General features: G+C 44.0%; 1 pseudogene; it reads right to left on the bottom strand.

Moving 5' to 3' along the window:
* Positions 1–4,001: 4,001 nt before the first annotated feature.
* LOC137537171 (zinc finger protein 585A-like) overlaps positions 4,002–21,954 on the bottom strand; it is a 34,351-nt pseudogene continuing 16,398 nt past the window's right edge.

The raw sequence follows: 21,954 nt of genomic DNA, 5'->3' as shown, positions 1-21,954 counted from the left end.
CTTTCCACAATAAAGGCGTTTTTTGAAAAAAGTAAGCGCAGGCGTTTTTTCCAAACCGCACAGAAAGCGGCTACACCATGTTGTGCTATGGTGTAGTTCTCACTTTAGCGTTCCGTGCGCTGTCAGTTTTCAAAAGTGGTGCTTGAGCCATTTTAGGGCGTTTTTGCTATAATGGAAGGTATAGGAAAAACGTGAAACACTTGCAAAACGTTTGTGGAGTCATTGCATTCGCATTTTTAAGATTAAATACATTGTATTTATTTTTTTTCTGGATCAAAGAGTTCCTTTCCTGACTTGCATCAGCGAGTGAATTACCAAAACGCTTGGGAATAAAGGCATCTGCTAGTAACATCAAAGCTGAGCGCTCAGCTTTGATGTTACTAGCAGATGCTTTTTTACTCCTATCTGTATTGCCTGAGGAAGCAGGTTTAACCTGCGAAACGCGTTGAGCCAAGCGCACTTTATTTTGGAGTACCCAATAAACGTTTTTTGACTGAAAATCTACAGTCGTGTGTTCTGCTTGGAGGGGGTAGGTCCACCACTGCCTCCTCTATTACCAAATTGGTTTTTAAGCTCATTTAGTCCCTTTTATCCTTTTGGGGCCTCTGTTATCTTATTGCTACATTGAGTCCACCCTAGGTGGAGGGTTGTACCCACTTCCTTCTTCCACTACAGAGAGCGACTTCTTAATCCTGAGTGGGGTCAGGACAATCTCTACACCTGTCTTGAGAGTGGTTGCCTAATGGTAACCCTGGTTTGTGAGTATTACATTTTGAATTACTCTATAAATCTTCCATTACCAGTACATACTACACTATATTGGGCTCTTTGTGTTCTCTTCTTCTCAGTAGAGGCACAGAGGATGGCAGGGGGTGCAGAGTGCATGGTTTAGCACCCTTCGGAGGCAGCCTCCATAGAAGCACCGAATAGTGCGAAACGGCCGTCAGGCTAATCTCTGCACCCTTCACCCACCGCCATCCTCTGTGCCTCTCCTCCAACTTGGTATGTGCACATGTGATTTTATGCATTCTACGTTACTGTACTGCCGAAGAATTTTGGGGATTAAAATACGTGTTTTTGCAGCAGTGCCAGCGTCGTTCTAATTTTTTATGTACTTCAAACTGACTGTTGGCTAAAGCAGGCTGCTGGCACCATCAGAGAGGACGCACTCACACAGCCCATGATGAGCAGCTCGTTTTCCCAATCACTGTAGCACCAACCCACTCTTTGATCTCCTTCATGTGTAATTCTACCTTGGACAATAACGAAGCTACTAAAGAGCATCCCCAAAACACATGTGTACAGTATATGTCCCTAGATCTCTATTGCACTTCCAACATATTGGGGATAGGTTTGGTGAGAAAGAAGCTGTCTGTCTTGGTGTCAGGTACCATCGGAATAATACCTTCTTTAACATTTCCCAATGGGAGTGGCATTTTGAGATTTTACAAGACAATTTGCTTGCAGTAACTACCTGATATATCGTTATACCGTATTACAACCAAGATCCGAGGACCAAACTAAGGAGTATTCATTAATTGATGATATACGATGGGAGCTCAGAACGTTGTACCATACCGATATGCCTCCTTTTACCCCTTGAGGACCAAGGTCTTAAAGTGGATCCGAGGTGAACTTTTACACATTGCACAATTGTGTTCCTTTCCTATTGTTTATAGAGCATTCCTCAAGCCAAATACTTTTTTGTTTTTGTTTTAATACACTAATTCCCTATAAACTAAAAAAAGCCACGCCCACAGGTTTTCAGAGAGCCTTGGCAGTAGCAAGGGCTCATGGGAGCTCAGTCTGGGCAGGAGGAGGAGGAGGTGTTACTAGCCATTGATTTCAGAGGCAGAGGGGAGGAGAGAGGAGGAGAGGGCATTAGGCTGATGGTTCAAGATACAGATAAGCCTGCCTCTGTGTAATGTTTACAAACAACATGGCTGCTGTCATTGTATCACAGGAAGACATAATCATATTCTATTAAATCTGTTTGCCGCTAGATTTGCTGTGTAAACCATCTAAACTTTAGATAAGATATATAGACAAGTTACTTGTTATAGTTAGTTTTTCATCTCAGATCCGCTTTAAATCCCCCTAGTGACCAGGCCATTTTTTAATAATACATGGCAAAGAAATGAACAGCGCTACTTTAAAAACAGATAAGTGCCTACCTGCAAGAGAGTGCAAGCCCCACTTGTGAGATAAAATACACACCGAGCATACACATAACCTGTCTACCACTGGAGGATGTTGGTTTCCTGTAACAGCTTGCATGCAACTTGTTAAGTACTCGTCCCTCCCACTGCGAAGAAGTCATCCTCATATGGGAGGGGACCATTTTTTAATAATAGGGCCACTGCAGCTTTAAGGCATTGCTGCAGGGCCGTACAGCTCAGCACACAAGTGATTTCCCCCCCTTATCTGCCCACCAACAGAGTTCTCTGTTGGTGGGCAATGATCGCTCCCAGGATGTTTATTTTTTTATCGGAAATATTTATTTGATTTTTTTTGTAATAAATGTTCTCTTTTTGTATTATTTAAATATCTCACCGCTGGGAGACTGAAGGCGGAGCAGAGGTCCGTCACTCATGCAGATATGCGCGTGCATCGGCGAGCGCGATCTCCTGCAAATCCCCGCCCCTAGCACTCCACGTCAATTGGCGTGATGTGGTCCTGGGGCTGCCGCACTGCTCAAGCTGATCGGCATGGAGCAGTCCTTTACAGGTTAAAGTAACCTTTGAATTTAAGCGTGATTGCAATTGCATGATGAAGAACTGGGGGGGAAGGGGGGATATATGATTAGATTTGATCAAGTGGAAGATTCTGTGATAAGTGAGTCATTGTTTTGTGGCAATCCATAGTGGTGGGATATGCAAATGATTTGATTACCAACAAAAAGATCAGAGATAGATTCAATCCATAAAGTTTTCCATGCCCTCAGGTCAGTGTCAGGTGTGAAATGTTCGAGGACTGAAATGGATGTATGGATAGGGACATCTTTAGAAGGCGGTGGGGGGTGTTTAATGAAATATTACCATGATTTTAATGACTCCTAGGTGGACGGGAAATGGGTTGTAGGAGGTTTTGCTGCCATTAATACACTAGTTACTCAAGTATATATACTTTGAGTATAAGTCTAGAAATGTAGGTCTGATTCACTTCATAAACGTATAGGGGGTCGACTTATACACGAGTCACGGGCGACACTGAGCACACCGAGTAATATTTGTTCTAAAAGTAACATTCCTATTTGCAGCAATGTACCCAGTGGTAAGTTTGATACTTTGAGGAAATGAAATGCCAAGAAAACACAGGGGTGAAAGTCCTGCCCACAACAATAACCAAGGAAAGGGGCGGGGGAAAATACTGGGCTGCATAAAAGGGAGTGAATAATTGCAGCATTTGGGGACCTGAGGGGGTATTGGCTGCACTTAAGGGACAGGAGGGGTTAATGGCTGCAATACTGTATGCAGTGCAGTCATTAACCCCTCCTGAGCCCCAAGTGCAGCCATTAACTTTGCTGGGTAGACTTATACTTGAGTCAATAAAAAAATTCCAGCATAAGAGGATTAAATATTGGAGTCGACTTGTACACAAGGCTGACTTAGATTGACATTCAGAAGATGGGATTCAAGTTTGACCCAAGGATTTTCTAGGGCTGGGCTTCACCATTGTCTAGCCATATCTAAAATGGAAGCATTGTAATATGCCTCAGTGTTGGGTAGACCCATGCCTCCATCAGATTTAGCAAGAACCATTACTTGAAATGGGGTTCAAACTTCTTTTTTTACCATTCCATATAAACGTATTTATACACTTTTTAATATCAGAGAACCATGATGTTGGCACCAATATGGGTAAGGAGCGGAGAATATAAAGTATTTTAGGTAGGAGATCATTTTTTCACCATTTCAACCCTCTGTAAAAACTCAGCCAATGATACAAAAATAAATAAATAAATTAAAGAAAAAACAAAAACAAATAAAAGAGTTTCACATAATTTTTAGTATGACTGTAAAGCAAAATATATAGAGAGAAATCTCCTTTCCTTGGTTCAGTCTAGATAAATGGGAGCATCTAATATCCCCACATCTGTAGCTTATAGTAGGTAAATTACAACATTAAATAGAACTTTTCTGGAGTCTCACATCCTTGTTTTGAATTTTAGGAGGTTAAATTCTAACTATGAATTGTACTAAGCAGCCATATTTGTGTGACATAAAATCTGGCTCATTCAGCTCTCAAAAACAAACAAACAAACAAACAAATAATTCACTTTTCAGCACTGTGTTGTCCTCCAGAGTGTTTGAGAAGTTAGATATGTGTTTTGGCTTTTATTTACTCTTCAGGAGAGCCGTGGCTGCATGTGACTGCAGAACCTGCCTCATTTGATATTAACCCTGATTTATAAGCCCTGCCAATGGAAAATATAAAAAGTGATCACAGGCAAGTTCTAACTAGGCTTAGTACTATACAGTATGTGCCCATATTTATCTCATCATGTCACCCCAGTTCAGGGACTTTTAAGCTTTACAAATCAATACACTGAGTAGCATGAAAGAGACCTTTGGGTATACTGTGTAATTATGCTTCTTTGTGCAAAAAAAAATGGAAAAAATAGACAAAGTGTATCAGAACACTTTTGGTCAAGACTCAACACAAGTATCTGATAAGCGGTGGCTTACACTGACATTTCCCACACTCAGCACATGAAAATTAAGCTTTATGCTGTGTGAGACTTCTCATGTTTGACAAGGTTTACTTTCTTTGCAAAAGATTTCCCACACTCAGCACATGTATAGAGCTTTACACCAGTGTGAGATCTCTGATGTGTGACGAGGTGTGATTTCTGCGAAAAAATTTTCTCACACTCAGTACATGAATAAGGCTTCTCACCAGTGTGAGTTCTCTTGTGTATGATAAGCTCTGTCTTACGTGCAAAACATTTCCCACACTCAGCACATGAATAGGGCTTCTCACCAGTGTGTGATCTTATATGTGTGAGAAGATGTGATTTACGCCCAAAACATTTCCCACACTCAGTACATGAATAGGGCTTCTCACCAGTGTGAGTTATCTTGTGTCTGACAAGCTCGGGCTTACGTGCAAAACATTTCTCACACTCAGCACATGAATAGGGCTTCTCACCAGTGTGAGATCTCTCGTGAGTGACAAGACTTGAACTATGTGTAAAATCTTTCCCACACTCAGCACACGAATAGGGCTTCTCACCAGTGTGAGATCTCCCATGTGTGACAAGATGTGAATTATATGCAAAACATTTCCCACACACAGCACATGAATAGGGCTTCTCACCAGTGTGAGATCGCTCATGTCGGTTAAGCTGTGATTTACGTATAAAACATTTCCCACACTCAGGACATGAATAAAGCTCCACACCAGTGTGCAATCTCTCATGTGCAACAAGGTATGATTTATCCTTGAAACATTTCCCACATTCAGAACATGAATAGGGCTTTTCACCAGCGTGAGATTTCTTGTGCATGACAAGGTTTGGCTTACATGCAAAACATTTCCCACACTCAGTACATGAATAGGGCTTCTCACCAGTGTGAGATCTCTCATGTGTGATAAGGTTTAATTTGTGAGCAAAATATTTCCCACACTCAGCACATAAATAGGGCTTCTCACCAGTGTGAGATCTCTCATGTCTGAGAAGTTTTTCTTTGGAAGCAAAACATTTCCCACACTCAGCACATGGATAGGGCTTCTCACCAGTGTGAGTTCTCTCATGACTGACAAGCTGTGATTTCCATACAAAACATTTCCCACACTCAGCACATGGATAGGGCTTCTCACCAGTGTGAGATCTCTCATGTCTGACAAGCTGTGATTTCCAAACAAAACATTTCCCACACTCAGCACATGAATAGGGCTTCTCACCAGTGTGAGATCTCTCATGAATGACAAGACTTGATTTCCAACCAAAACATTTCCCACACGTGGAACAGGCATAAGACCCTCCAGCAGGGGGAGAGCTGTGCTGGGAATGAGGCCCCTCAGGGTTAGACAGGTGAGGGGAGTCTGTGGGAATATTTGGGGTCACCAGGATATCTGCAGGAGACTCTTGTCCAGTGACATCAGCGCCCGTTGTACAGTCTGTGGATACAGAGAGACGAGTCTCTGAGAGGTTCCTGATGCCGGAACTCCGCCCTGCAAATAGAGAAACATCATCACTTCCTGTTAGAGAATTCTGATGGGAGGGACAATTAACATTAGGGAGAGTCAGTGAGCTGCTGAGAATTCCAAGTTGATGCAAAGTTTATGTAGATTAGAAATGGACCAAATGCAGCAGCTGCATAACTTTACATATAATTAACATACAATTAGCACCATATCTGAGTTATTTGGCATTGTGGTTAGCGCTGGGTCCCCAGTTCGAATCCCAGCCAGGTCAACATCTGCAAAGAGTTTATACATTCTGCCAGTGTCTGTGGGTTTCCTACGGACACTCCAGTTTCCTCCCACATCTCAAAAACATACAGATAGGTGGATTGGCTTCCCTCTGTAGTGGCCATAGACTACAATACATACACTGCACGATACATACATAGACATATGACTATGGTAGGGATTAGACGTGATGAGACAGTATACTCTGTACAGTCCTGCTTACTATGTCAGCGCTATATAAATACTTAAATAAAAAAAAAAATTGCATATCACTGAGCATCACTTGTTATCAGTATAGATTCAAGGATATATGCATAGATAAATTATTTGAGGAGACCAAAATCTTTTTTTCAAAGATGAGCTTAAAGCGGTCTAACACCCAGCATTTCAACTTTGCTTTAAAAGATTGCTTACAGCTTAGAAACTATCATGCCAGATTTTTTTTTAAAGCAGAAAGTCACTGAATGGGTTAAACATGACATTTTAGTTTTGCATTTAGCTAGAAATCCGCATCCATGCTGAGCTTTAGATACAAATGTATCTTTGTTTGGAATGCAAATAGACCTCTGAAAAGCCTGTCTGGAAAGCCATCTGTTCTCTCAGAGAGGTGTTTGTTTATTTACATTGTAAATAGATACATTTGTATCTAAACCTCAGCAGGGAAGCAGATTTCTAGCTAAATGCAACACTAAAATGTCATGTTTAACCCATTCAGTGAATTTCTGCTAAAAAAAAAATCTGGCATAATAGTTTCTAAGCTGTAAGCAATCTTTTAAAGCAAAGTTGATATGCTGGGTGTTAGACCACTTTAAATATTTAATATATCAAAACATGCAAAAATAGTTCAGAGATTTTCAAAAAGATTCATCCTTAGAACCTTGTGATGAACCTAAAGATGAATCTTTACCTGTGAACTATTTTTTGCATGTTTCGATATATATATATATATATATATATATATATATATATATATATATAAAATCGGATGTATGTGTGTGTATATACGTATGTGTGTGTATATGTGTGTATATATGTGTGTATATATGTGCTGCGATCACTCGAAAATGCCTTGAACGATTTGAACAAAACTTGGTATACAGATCCCTTACTACCTGGGATGATATGTTCTGGGGGTCTTGCATCCCCCCTGCACACCTGGGCGGAGCTACAAACAGCCAATCAAATTTCACCCATTCGTGTCAATGGAAAAAATGGAAAAGGCTGCCATTCTCACAGTAATCAAGCCAGAGTCCCCACACTTGGCACAGTTGGTCACTTGGTGACCGAGATTACAAATTCAGGAAAAGTGGGCAGAGCATAAAACAGCCTATCAAATTTCAGCCATTCATTTTAAATGGGAAAAATGTAAACTGCAGCCATTCTTATGAAATAAAATCAATAAACCCACAACATGTGCTCCTCCAAATATATCCCAGTAAAAATATTTCTATTAATAATGTTTTTCTATCGACTTGCCTCGCACCTGTTTTTCAAGTGTGTGTACCACTTTAAACCAAAACATAAAATATAAAAACCATTCACAGGGCGCTCAACAACAGAATTTCTCACACTAAAGCACAAATCCACCGTGTGTCACACTTTGCACATAGAAAAAATGTCCCTCCAGCTTTATATACGCCTTTCAGTACCCAAAGTCCACATAAGCTGCCTTTAAAAGTCCTTAAATATATAGATAGTTCCACTTTCTCTGTTTAGATACTTCAAAGCCTTCATGCATTAATAGTACAAGTATACGTTCACCTGATTTTTTGCTGACCAGATTAGGATCAGCAGACTGAGCTTCTGGCCTTGCCAGTTCACAGGTCTCTTGCATGTATTCCTCTCTCAATCTTCAATAGTGATGTCCCAAACGGTTCCAGGTGAACTTCGGTGGTTCGCGTTCGCCTGCCAAAGGCGAACTTTCCCGGAAGTTCGATTCGCCCCATAATGCTCTATTGAGCAAAACTTTGACCCTCTACATCACAGTCAGCAGGCACATTGTTGCCAATCAAACTGCACTCACTGGTGGAGCCCCCCCCCCCCTTATACAAAGCAAGGTCCTTGAGCCATTTGACTCACTCGTCTGCCTATACTAATTAGTTAAGGGACAGCTGCTACAGAGAGTTTAATTAGCCTCTTGTGGACTTCTCCTCCCTCCTCCCTTCTACCGATTCCCTCCTCCCGGTACAGTATTTCAAAAACCAGCTTACATACCGTGGCTGGGAATTGAACCCAGGTCTCAGTGTATGGTAGGTAACTAACATATCCATTATACTACCAACACTACTAGCTGAAACTAGCCTAGCATGTACCATTTATGCTCAATCCAAGAGAAAAATTAGACGAGACAAATAACATTTATGCTATCTTGTGTAATTTTTCTCTTGACAACTGTTGAACACGAAAGGCAAGGCCATGTCTGGCTACATATCCTTAAGCAGTGGCTGGACGGTGTAATGGTTAAGGGCTCTGCCTCTGACACAGGAGACCAGAGTTCAAGTCTCAGCTCTGTCTGTTCAGTAAGCCAGCACCTATTCAGTAGGAGACCTTAGTCAAGTCTTCCTAACACTGCTACTGCCTATAGAGCGTGCCCTAGTGGCTGCAGCTCTGGTGCTTTGAGTCCGCCAGGAGAAAAGCGTGATATAAATGTTATTTGTCTTGTCTAATTTTTCTCTTGAATTGAGCATAAATGGTACATGCTAGGCTAGTTTCAGCTAGTTTCAGCTAGTTTTAGCTAGTTTCAGCTAGTAGTGTTGCTGGTATAATGGATATGTTAGTTACCTACCATACACTGAGACCTGGGTTCAATTCCCAGCCCCGGTATTTAAGCTGGTTTTTGAAATACTGGAATTCCCTGGCAGATGAGACCCTCCTCCCTCCAGAAGGAGGGAATAGGTAGAAGGGTGGAGGAAGGAATTAGAAATGTTGAAACATCTTTTCTATCATTATTCCAGCCAGTAGAAATTTTTCTAAATTTTGAAGTTTGCCTCCCCATTGAAGTGTATTGCGGTTCGCGAAACTTTTTCGCAAACCGAACTTTCCACGAAGGTTCGCGAAACCGAAAATCGAAGGTTCGCGACATCTTTAATCTTCAATACTCCAAGCATGTAAAATAAAATGACACTGCAATAGTGTAATACTGCATAGCATAAGCATGTAAAATGCCACCAGTGCTCCCCGTTCTGTATGCTGGCACCCAGTGAACCAAAACCACCGGGCAATCAATCACCAGATCCTATGGCTGAACCGGCACAGGCCAGCAATCAGCGCTTAACAGACGACACCAGCGTCCTTTTCCAGCAGCAGCAGTCCTAAGACTCAAACAGGCTTGACATAGTGTAAAACCGCATTTTATTTAAAAATATTAAAAAGGTTGTGCACTTACAATCTTTCAGTATTTATGCGCATATAAACGTTTTTTTCCCGGGCCTGTCCAGCGTCTCCCTCGCTCCTTAGGCTCCGCCCAACTAGTTTCGTTGATTGACTCATAAGGGGCTGATGAGTCAATCGACGAAATAAGCCAATCAGATTTCCTTGGTGGATAAACTGCTTCCATTCACGCATTTTTGATGCCAGGTACCTAAAAGCTCACAAACTTGGTCATTGAGTGACTGTGTGTCCAGGTTACAAAAAGTGGGCAGAGCCAAAAACAAATTTCACTGGGAAATTATGAACTGCAGCCATTCTTACACTGTTTATGGCAGGGTTGTCAAACGTTGCCCAGATGGTCACTGGGTGACTGAGACTTATATTCAGGGAAGTGGGTGGCGCATATAATAGCCAATCAACATTCACCTGTTGATTTTTAAGGGCAATATTTACATTGCTGCCATTTTTACATGGTTAATAGCAGATACCTCAAACCTGCTACAGTTGGTCCTTGGGTGACTGGGGTTCAAATGCTGGAGAGGGGTGGAGCCACAAACAGCCAATCTGATTTGTTTAATTTCTATGAGTTAGGGTTAGAGAAAGTGGGCGAAGCAAACACCAGCCAAATACATACACGGGCCATCAATACAACGCTGGGTCATCAGCTAGTATTAAATATTTAAGCTCATCTTTGAAAAAAAGATTTCGGTCTCCTCAAATGATTTATCTATGCATATATCCTTGTATCTATATTGGTGAATGAGGCAGGGAGCACACTTGTCATGATTTGTCTGCAACACAAGTGGCCGTGCATCTTACAGAACACCCCCCAGCTTGCACCCTTCTAGAGACTCAGGCAGGGAGCACACTTGTCATGATTTGTCTGCAGCACAAGTGGCCGTAGATCTTACAGAACACCCCAGCTTACACCCTTCTAGAGACTCAGGCAGGGAGCACACGTGTCATGATTTGTCTGCAGCACAAGTGGCCGTGCTTCTTACAGAACACCACCCAGCTTGCACCCTTCTAGAGACACAGGCAGGGAACACACTTGTCATGATTTGTCTGCAGCACAAGTGGCCGTGCGTCTTACAGAACAACCCCCAAGCTTACACCCTTCTAGAGACTCAGGCAGGGAGCACACGTGTCATGATTTGTCTATGTATATTAATGTACAGTGACCATTATAAGCTTATTGAAGGCTGGTAACCCTATGTGTGACAAAACAGAACACGTCAGCCAAAACCATCAGGGTTCCTGTACTGTTACTGTTAGTAAGCTGTCACCAAATACTATCAAGAAAGATAGTTTTAGATAACAAAAACTCTAACATGAATACATAGCATAACCCCTAATATAGCCAGTCTGTGAGCAGTGACACAGTCATAATAACTAGAGATATTTAATATTTAATGTTGCTTACTCACCTGTTCTGTGTTGTGTAAGATGGTCCTCCTCCATAGTTGTCCCCATCATGTCACCCTCCTCTGCAGACCGCTGATCATTCCTCACATACGTCTCTTCCTTTTTAATTGTCACCATCATGACACTCTCCTCTATAGACTGCTGATCACTCCTCACATACGTCTCTTCTTCTTCCTCTTTAATTGTCCCCATCATGTCACTCTTCTCTATAGACTGCTGATCACTCCTCACATACGTCTCTTTTTCTTCCTTTTTAATTGTCCCCATCATGTAACCCTCCTCCATAGACTGCTGATCACTCCTCACATACGTCTCTTCTTCTTCCTCTTTAATTGTCCTCATCATGCCTCCCTCCTCCATAGACTGCTGATCACTCCTCACATATGTCTCTTTTTCTTCCTTTTTAATTGTCCCCATCATGTCACCCTCCTCCATAGACTGCTGATCACTCCTCACATACGTCTCTTCTTCTTCCTCTTTAATTGTCCTCATCATGCCTCCCTCCTCCATAGACTGCTGATCACTCCTCACATATGTCTCTTCTTCTTCCTCTTTAATTGTCCCCAACATGTCACCCTCCTCCATAGACTGCTGATCACACCTCTCTTGTTCGTCGAGTTCAGATTTCAGTTCTGAAAAGGATAAAAAATTATAGCTGTAAAATATTAGCAGTAATAAACAGAGCTTATTGGTGAAGCTGCGCTCAATGTCCTTGTTGTCACACACGATAACTCCCGGCTGCAGGCTATAAACTGAGACAAAGTTCCCATAGACATCCAATCACAATGGCAGTGCCAATGAGTCCAACTTCCCAAATCCATATACCTTTAAATGCAAATAGACACAGAGAGGAGACCCCTCATGGCGAGCAACACCTTATCAGATCACCCTTGTGCACAAAACACTCTGAAGTGGGGTTACTGTCACCAATAGGAAACTGAGATGACAAGCTTCCCCTCATTTTCCCCTGCTCACCGAATCTGTTTCTTTGTACAAAGCATATCAACATCCCATGAAGTCAGTCTAAAAAAAGGGAATGCAATTAGTTTAATAAAGCACCCAAATGCCCCAATTAAAATCCACGTACATAAAATCAACTTGAGTTAAAGCACATCATAAAAACAGTCTTGCTTATGGCTCTGATCACCTCCCACGTGTCCCAGGCCGGGCTCCTCATACTCAGCAGCGTGCATCTCCCTAAGCTCCCCCCTATGCGTTTCATCACAGGTTGTGACTCATCAGGGGCACAGAAAAGTACATAATTTTCTAGGCGGTGATAACATCCCATAAGCTGTGGTATCCTGCACATTCAGTACCACAGTCCTCTCCTCCAGTGTGCCTTGCTCATCATCTGGTGCTTCTCTCCTCCTCTCCATGCACACATTCCTGGGAGGTCACAGCAGTGTCGGCAGCGGTAGATGGATGAGAATGGGAAGAGAGAACAGCTGGAGACAGAGGGAGATAGGAGCAGAGGCCTGCAGCTAATTAGCTATAAATTATAATTACTTATGGCTCTGGCACCTGATGAACTAGACAGATGGGACTGCAGTTCCATATCCTGACCATACCTGAGCCCACCTGTCCATCACCTACTAACCCCAAACCCTCAAAGAGCCATAGCAACAAACCTCCCAGCTGGGGCAGTGCCAATACTAGGACCAAAGCAGCAGAGGCCACCCAACCCCTCTCCAGCTGCAACCTCCATCTCCTCTGCCTGTCCTACTAGCCACGCCCCATGTTACCTGGCTCCACCCCTAGCTGTGACTCACCAAACATAATCTTTGTGCTGACTCCAACCTCTCTCACTGCGGCACATAAAAACTCCTGTGACTGCAGTAATAACCACAGATGATAAAATAAGTAATATAAATCTAGAAATAAGGTAATACAGAGAGTGCATACGTGTGAGGCACCAGCTGGAGGTGGCAGCTGCTCCACAAGGATCTTATGGGCTCAGTATTCCATGGCATACAAGATCAGCCGGTCTGCACTGACCTCCTCTGTAACAAAGTATGTCCACCCCGACCTCGCCTCTGCCCAAAATATAACAAGTATGTCCACCCCGACCTCTGTTTTGCCCAATATATAACAAGTATGTCCACCCCGAACTCTGCTCTGCCCAATATATAACAAGTATGTCCACCCCGACCTCTGCTCCGCCCAAAATATAACAAGTATGTCCACCCCGACCTGTTTTGCCCAATATATAACAAGTATGTCCACCCCGACCTCTGCTCTGCCCAATATATAACAAGTATATCCACCACGACCTCTGCTCTGCCCAATATATAACAAGTATGTCCACCCCGACCTCTGCTCTGCCCAATATATAACAAGTATGTCCACCCCGACCTCTGCTCTGCCCAATATATAACAAGTATGTCCACCCCGACCTCTGCTCTGCCCAATATATAACAAGTATGTCCACCCCGACCTCTGCTCTGCCCAATATATAACAAGTATGTCCACCACGACCTCTGCTCTGCCCAATATATAACAAGTATGTCCACCCCGACCTCTGCTCTGCCCAATATATAACAAGTATGTCCACCCCGACCTCTGCTCTGCCCAATAAATAACAAGTATGTCCACCACAACCTCTGCTCTGCCCAATATTTAACAAGTATGTCCACCCCGACCTATGCTCTGCCCAATATATAACAAGTATGTCCACCCCGACCTTTGCCCAATATATAACAAGTATGTCCACCCCGACCTCTGCCCTGCCCAATATATAACAAGTATGTCCACCCCGACCTCTGCTCTGCCCAATATATAACAAGTATGTCCCCTCCTCCCCCCCCCCCCCGACCTCTGCTCTGCCGAATATATAGCAAGTATGTCCACCCCGACCTCTGCTCTGCCCAATATATAGCAAGTATGTCCACCCCGACCTCTGCTCTGCCCAATATATAACAAGTATGTCCACCCCGACCTCTGCTCTGCCCAATATATAACAAGTATGTCCACCCCGACCTCTGCTCTGCCCAATATATAACAAGTATGTCCACCCCGACCTCTGCTCTGCCCAATATATAACAAGCATGTCCCCCCCCCCCGACCTCTGCTCTGCCCAATATATAGCAAGTATGTCCACCCCGACCTCTGCTCTGCCCAATATATAACAAGTATGTCCACCCCGACCTCTGCTCTGCCCAATATATAACAAGTATGTCCACCCCGACCTCTGCTCTGCCCAATATATAACAAGTATGTCCACCCCGACCTCTGCTCTGCCCAATATATAACAAGTATGTACACCCCGACCTCTGCTCTGCCCAATATATAACAAGTATGTCCACCCCGACCTCTGCTCTGCCCAATATATAACAAGTATGTCCACCCCGACCTCTGCTCTGCCCAATATATAACAAGCATGTCCACCCCGGCCTCTGCTCTGGCCAATATATAACAAGCATGTCCACCCCGACCTCTGCTCTGCCCAATATATAACAAGTATGTCCACCCCGACCTCTGCTCTGCCCAATATATAACAAGTATGTCCACCCGGACCTCTGCTCTGCTCAATATATAACAAAAGTCACACAATCACCTCTTCCAGCTGTGCGTTTTCTCCACTTCCTGCAACTTCTCTTCCTTCTGTGGGACATCCTTTCCTGTGTGTAAGATCGCCATCTAGTGGTGAATAGACTAACTGCAGCCGCCTATGTTTGTGGGATGAACTGCAGTGTGCCGCCTGAAAATATTCTTCTGACTGTTATTATTATTATTCCCCAGCAAAAAGAAAAGGGATTCCGCTACACCAATGGCAAACTTATTCGCAAGAACTTCGGCGGTTCGGTTTACCACGAGCGAGAACCACCGAAGTTCGCACGAATAAGTTCGCCATTAGTGTAGCGGAATCCCTTTTCTTTTTGCAGTCTTTATGATTCCTCTGGATTCCTGACTCCCTCTGGCGTTTTTGTGGTTGGTCGTAGTGGGTCTATTCCTGTTTCATATATTATTCCCTAGACTGGAGATGTGGAGCTGCCATTTGGATGCTACACACATTCATACATACATAGAAATGAGCACCTATATCCCAGTCACAAATCTGTGAATAGGCAAGAACAAGCAGAAGGAAAGAGAAGACAAGAACAATGTTACATAAAGCTAAGAATATGATGCTGGAAATGTAAATTTGTCACCAGATCACATCAGAACCATCTTAGGCAATCTCTGCTTATCTGGGAAGGAAGCATACAAAGCTGTATTCCTCATTAAGTCCCAATGGACTCCTATTTTGTACCCCATGGATCCCTTTCCCTTCAGCTGTGAGTAGTTTGCTGGTAATGTCTCCTCCTCCAATATCCTGCCTGATGTGGTGTAAACCACCTTTCAGGGACCTCTTATGTGTAAACAATGCATGTGCTGCTATTGCTATGACTGACTTTCCTTGTTCACCATCAATACATGTTTTTATAAGAGGGCCATTCACTGATTTCTGGTTTGCCCAACATATTGTTTCCCGCATGGGCATTGCAACATAAAAATTACAGATGTTGACTTACAATTGATATAGTCTCTGATATTTAATATCCTATGATTGACAGTAAGGCTAAACGATTTTCAGTTTTAAACCGAAAATCGTGATCAGGGGTAAGACGATCTTCAGATTGTCAAAGCTACAATTTTTTTGTGTGTGTCAGTTTTCACCGCCACAAATATGCTCTGCTCCCGGCTCTTTCTTCCTCAGTTGCCTATGAAACAAATTAATTCCCAGCTGGAGAGGAGGCCAGTGAGGAGTTAATGAGTCAGACCCTGCCCCTCCCTCTCAGGCCAGGATGGTAAATGGGGCACAGACACAGGAGGGACTGCTTGTCCCGACCCTATCCCCAGGGACCCGCCCCCTCCCTCTCACAGAGACAGACAGGCTGGTCAATGGAGCACAGACACAGGAAGGACGGCTCATCCCGCCCCTATCCCCAGGGACCCGCCCCCTCCCTCTCACAGAGACAGACAGGCTGGTGAATGGAGCACAGAAACAGGAAGGATGGCTCATCCCGCCCCTATCCCCAGGGATCCCGTCCCCTCCCTGCCATGGAGACAGCCAGTCTGGTAAATGGGGCACAGACACAGGAAGGATGGCTTGTCCCGCCCCTATCTCCGGGTATCCCACCCCCTCCCTCTCATGGAGACAGACAGGCTGGTGCATGGGGCACAGACACAGAAAGGATGGCTCATCCCGCCCCTATCCCCGAGGATCCCGCCCCCTATATACAAATACAGAGGGGCTGCAGCACACAACAGGAAAACAGCGACAGGGGCTCTTGGTTATGCTTTAACATGCTTAAGGGACACTTAAGCCAGAAAAAAAAAGTTTTTCTCGCCTGGGGCTTCTACCAGCCCCCTGCAGCAGTCCTGTGCCCTCACAGCCACTCACTAATCCTCTGGTCCCCCGCTCCCAGCTAGTTTTGTTTTTGCCGACAGGCCCAACAGGACTTGCCATGCGTAGCTTCCTCCGCATTCCCAACTGCAATTAGCGCTATTGCAGGCCGCAACGCATACAAAAATACTCGTTGCCGCATTACCAACGCACAGATATGCAGCAACGCCTATCTTTGTACGCGTTGCGGCTCGCAATAGCGCTAATTGCAGTCGGCAATGCAGAGGAAGCTATGCGTGGCCAGTCCTGTCGGCAAAAACAAAACTAGCTGGTAGCGGGGGACCAGAGGATTAGTGAGTGGCTGTGAGGGCACAGGACTACTGCAGGGGGCTGGTAGCAGCCCCAGGTGAGTAAAACTCTTTTTTTCTGGCTTAAGTGTCCCTTTAAGCGCACCAACTGCGCCAAAGTGTCCCCGGTCTGGTGAGTCCTACTCTAACCATGCAGGTGTTTTTAATGTACTTTTCTCCCATTCTCCAACAAACCAGAAATTTGTATTCTCTGTAACGGCTACCGGTACCTTGAAAACTTCCCATTTTCTTCCAGGAGTAATAAGCTGCACAATAAGGGAGACTAAATTAGTAAATTAGTGATTTTAAAGATTTAATTGGTTTTATGTTTTGGAATATAATATGCTACCTTTGAGGTGTTATTAGTATTCTGTGAGCTGAACATGGAAGCTTTGTTTTCTTCTTTTTGTTAATATTCATGTTTCTCCATGGAAGCCATTATTGTTTTGGTTTCTTTGCTCTGATCTTTTGTATTATGTGTTGGCAACCAGTGTCTGGGGTAACTCAAGCAGCATGAATTGGCATCTTTCTGGCATCAGTCTGTGACATCAGCAGTGGCAGGCTGGTAGTTACTAACCCACCTCTCATTCATTTTGAAAATAACGTGAGGTGATTGACCTTATCTGGTGACATATACCAAACACACAGGAGAAACTCACTTCCCAAACAGTTCTCTGCTGCTTATATAGAGCCTGCAGGCTGCTTGTAAGCCAATCAAGAAGTGCACATACACTTGCACATACACGCTGGTGCCCCCTGCTGGCCATATAGCCATTGTCTATATGCAACTGAAACCCTCTCCTATGACTAGCTGAGTAGCTCAGCTTCTGTTTGAATCAATCACTGCAGACTAGGTGTCATGTGTATGTGCACTTCTTGATTGGCTTACAAGCAGCCTGCAGGCTCTATATAAGCAGCAGAGAACTGTTTGGGAAGTGAGTTTCTCCTGTGTGTTTGGTAAGTTTCAGAGCAGTTGGGGACAAGCTCCTGGGTGTGGCAGATCCAGGGCTTGGCTGCGCTCACATATGGTGTTGCATGCTGGTTCTGGGGCCCCGGGCAGTGAGAGTTCCTGGGGCCCCAGGCTGGCTTGTGCACCATTATTGTTTTTAAATTTTAATGTAGATTCCCATGCAGTTTAGTTAGGAGGGGGGCAGATGAGAGGGTATATCCTGCACGCTGGTGCCCCCTGCTGGCCATATAGCCATTGTCTATATGCAACTGAAACCCTCTCCTATGACTAGCTGAGTAGCTCAGCCTCTGTTTGAATCAATCACTGCAGACTAGGTGTCATGTGTATGTGCACTTCTTGATTGGCTTACAAGCAGCCTGCAGGCTCTATATAAGCAGCAGAGAACTGTTTGGGAAGTGAGTTTCTCCTGTGTGTTTGGTAAGTTTCAGAGCAGTTGGGGACAAGCTCCTGGGTGTGGCAGATCCAGGGCTTGGCTGCGCTCACATATGGTGTTGCATGCTGGTTCTGGGGCCCCGGGCAGTGAGAGTTCCTGGGGCCCCAGGCTGGCTTGTGCACCATTATTGTTTTTAAATTTTAATGTAGATTCCCATGCAGTTTAGTTAGGAGGGGGGCAGATGAGAGGGTATATCCTGCACGCTGGTGCCCCCTGCTGGCCATATAGCCATTGTCTATATGCAACTGAAACCCTCTCCTATGACTAGCTGAGTAGCTCAGCTTCTGTTTGAATCAATCACTGCAGACTAGGTGTCATGTGTATGTGCACTTCTTGATTGGCTTACAAGCAGCCTGCAGGCTCTATATAAGCAGCAGAGAACTGTTTGGGAAGTGAGTTTCTCCTGTGTGTTTGGTAAGTTTCAGAGCAGTTGGGGACAAGCTCCTGGGTGTGGCAGATCCAGGGCTTGGCTGCGCTCACATATGGTGTTGCATGCTGGTTCTGGGGCCCCGGGCAGTGAGAGTTCCTGGGGCCCCAGGCTGGCTTGTGCACCATTATTGTTTTTAAACTTATCTGGTGACAGACATGGTGGATTGCCTGTGACCACGCCACCAGCAGAACGAACTGAAAGAACTTGAATGGCATGCTGTGCAAATTGTGCTTAGATGTCAAGCCCACTAAACAACAAAAAATAATGGATTGTCTATATTGCAAAAAAATAAAATAAATAAAATAATAATAATAAAAAAAAAATCAAATATTTCTATTTACTTACTGGTAAGCTAACCAACACCTCAGTGTGATACCTTACCTGGACAATCCTACACTGTCTGGCAGCATGCCTATGTACTATGCCCGGAGCTTGCAGCTCCACACCAGCCTCCTGCCATGCCCTGACTGACATTAGTTGTCCGGTCTGAGCATGGCACATGAAAAAAAACCACATACCCAGGCACATCGCCTCTAGTTAGGACATTAAATAAGTTATTAAGGAAAATTAGGTGCTAAGGGGGTGTGGCCAGAACAAAAGCAAAAAAGAATTAACCCTGCACACACTCGCATGCAAATGTTCAAACAAATGCATTCAGATTCACTCATCCAGGCACCACGGTTATCCCTACAGCTAAGTTATAAGCCGGGGTCTTAGTTCACAGAAGAATGCATTATTTTGCTTAGTCACCTACACTGCACAGAAATACCCAGGTAAACATAGGTGTTCTAACATTCATTGCATAAAACCTATTTAGGGATTAGGAGCACACATCCTGACAGATAGCGCATCTTACCAATCGCACAAGGGAGCTAACGTAATGTATCCATGCACACCATGCACATACACCAGCATAAGCTGTTTGCATGCTGACAAAAAACACATACAGGGGAAAAAGGGAGTGCACTGAATTAAAACACTGGCCACAGGAGACAGTAACAAGAAAAAAACACATATCCAGGCACATCGCCTCTAGTTAGGACATTAACTATTAACTATTGTTTGCCTGTCTGCACTATGCATGTTTTGTGTTTTGTCAGCATGCACACAGCTTGTGCTGGTGTATGTGCATGGTGCACATGGATACATTACGTTAGCTCCCTTGTGCGATTGGTAAGATGCGCTATCTGTCCCAGGAGAGGACATCAGGATGTGTGCTGCTAATCCCTAGATAGGTTTGATGCAATGAATGTGTTTGCATGTCTGCACTATGCATGTTACAGGGCCAGAGTTAGGACACCTATGTTTACCTGGGTACTTCTGCGCAGTATAGGTGACTAAGCATAAGAATGCATTCTTCTGTGAACTAAGACCCCGGCTTTTAACTTAGCTGTAGGGATAACAGTGGTGCCTGGATGAGTGAATCTGTGAATGCATTTGTTTGCACATTTGCATGAGATTGTGCGAAGGGTTAATTCTTTTTTGAGCATGGCACAGGTACAGAGGCATGTTACCAGGTAGAGGAGTCACCAGATAAGGGGCCACATTGGTGAATGGTTGGTTATCTTACTTGGTTACTGCAGTAAATGTAACTAAGGATCCCTGGTATTTGCACAGAAGTATTAGACAGTGTTTTCCTGAATGAGGCATTCCCTGGTTGGGATTGTACACAATGACTTCATATGTGACATTATGCAGCTCATGTCGGAGTAGAACTGTTTATTATTGAAAGCAAGTGAGGGGTACCTCCATGGGGGCGACATGTGCTCCAGCTTATGCCTGTATACACCATAGGCGACAGATAGGAATGGTTTATGAGATGTAAATAATTCCAAGTTAATGCAAATTTACACATTTTGATAATGGACCAACTGCGCCTCACCTCATCCTTATTCGACTGGTACGTTCTCAAGCTGCATAAAGTAACATAAAAAGTTTGATGCAATGTTACAGAGAGCTCTGGCTACAAACACTGAGCTTAGAATGGCCTCATTCATTGTAACAATGCAATTTATTTATTACAGTAAATCTGAGTGATGCAGGTAATAGTACATCTTACATTCCATGCACAGGAACAGAACACGTCACACTGTGGTAACAATATACAGCTGATATTCAGCACATTATCCAGAGGAATAACTTTATTAGCAGCTTTAATCACAGGAGAGATACTTGGAGATGCATCAGATTTCCATTCTAATAGGATTTATTTTGTTACATAACACAGAATCGTTTCCAGCAACAGCTTCCCACATTTGTCTATAGCAGTGATTGTAACATATAACACTAACCTGTCCCCTCTCCACCCCAGAATTCCTGTATCTCACCTCCAGCCCAAACACCTGTATCCAATCATCTCCTAATTTACATTTGGGGTGCAGCACTGAGGCATTGGGGTGTCTATAGCAGTGAGTGTAACACATATAACAATAACCTTTCCCCCTCTCCACCCCAGAATTCCTGTATCTCACCTCCAGCCCAAACACCTGTATCCAATCATCTCCTAATTTACATTTGGGGTGCAGCACTGAGGCATTGGGGTGTCTATAGCAGTGATTGTAACACATATAACAATAACCTGCCCCCTCTCCACCCCAGGATTCCTGTATCTCACCTCCAGCCCAAACACCTGTATCCAATCATCTGCTTCTAATTTACATTTGGGGTGCAGCACTGAGGCATTGGGGTGTCTATAGCAGTGAGTGTAACACATATAACAATAACCTGTCCCCTCTCCACCCCAGAATTCCTGTATCTCACCTCCAGCCCAAACACCTGTATCCAATCATCTCCTAATTTACATTTGGGGTGCAGCACTGAGGCATTGGGGTGTCTATAGCAGTGAGTGTAACACATATAACAATAACCTGCCCCCCTCTCCACCCCAGAATTCCTGTATCTCACCTCCAGCCCAAACACCTGTATCCTATCATCTCCTTCTAATTTACATTTGGGGTGCAGCACTGAGGCATTGGGGTGTCTATAGCAGTGACTGTAACACATATAACAATAACCTGTCCCACTCTCCACCCCAGAATTCCTGTATCTCACCTCCAGCCCAAACACCTGTATCCTATCATCTCCTTCTAATTTACATTTGGGGTGCAGCACTGAGGCATTGGGGTGTCTATAGCAGTGACTGTAACACATATAACAATAACCTGTCCCCTCTCCACCCCAGAATTCCTGTATCTCACCTCCAGCCCAAACACCTGCATGCAATCATCTCCTAATTTA

This window comes from Hyperolius riggenbachi, chromosome 10 (genome assembly GCF_040937935.1).
Source record: "Hyperolius riggenbachi isolate aHypRig1 chromosome 10, aHypRig1.pri, whole genome shotgun sequence".
NCBI lineage: Eukaryota > Metazoa > Chordata > Amphibia > Anura > Hyperoliidae > Hyperolius > Hyperolius riggenbachi.
This window is presented reverse-complemented; position numbering and strand designations above follow the sequence as displayed.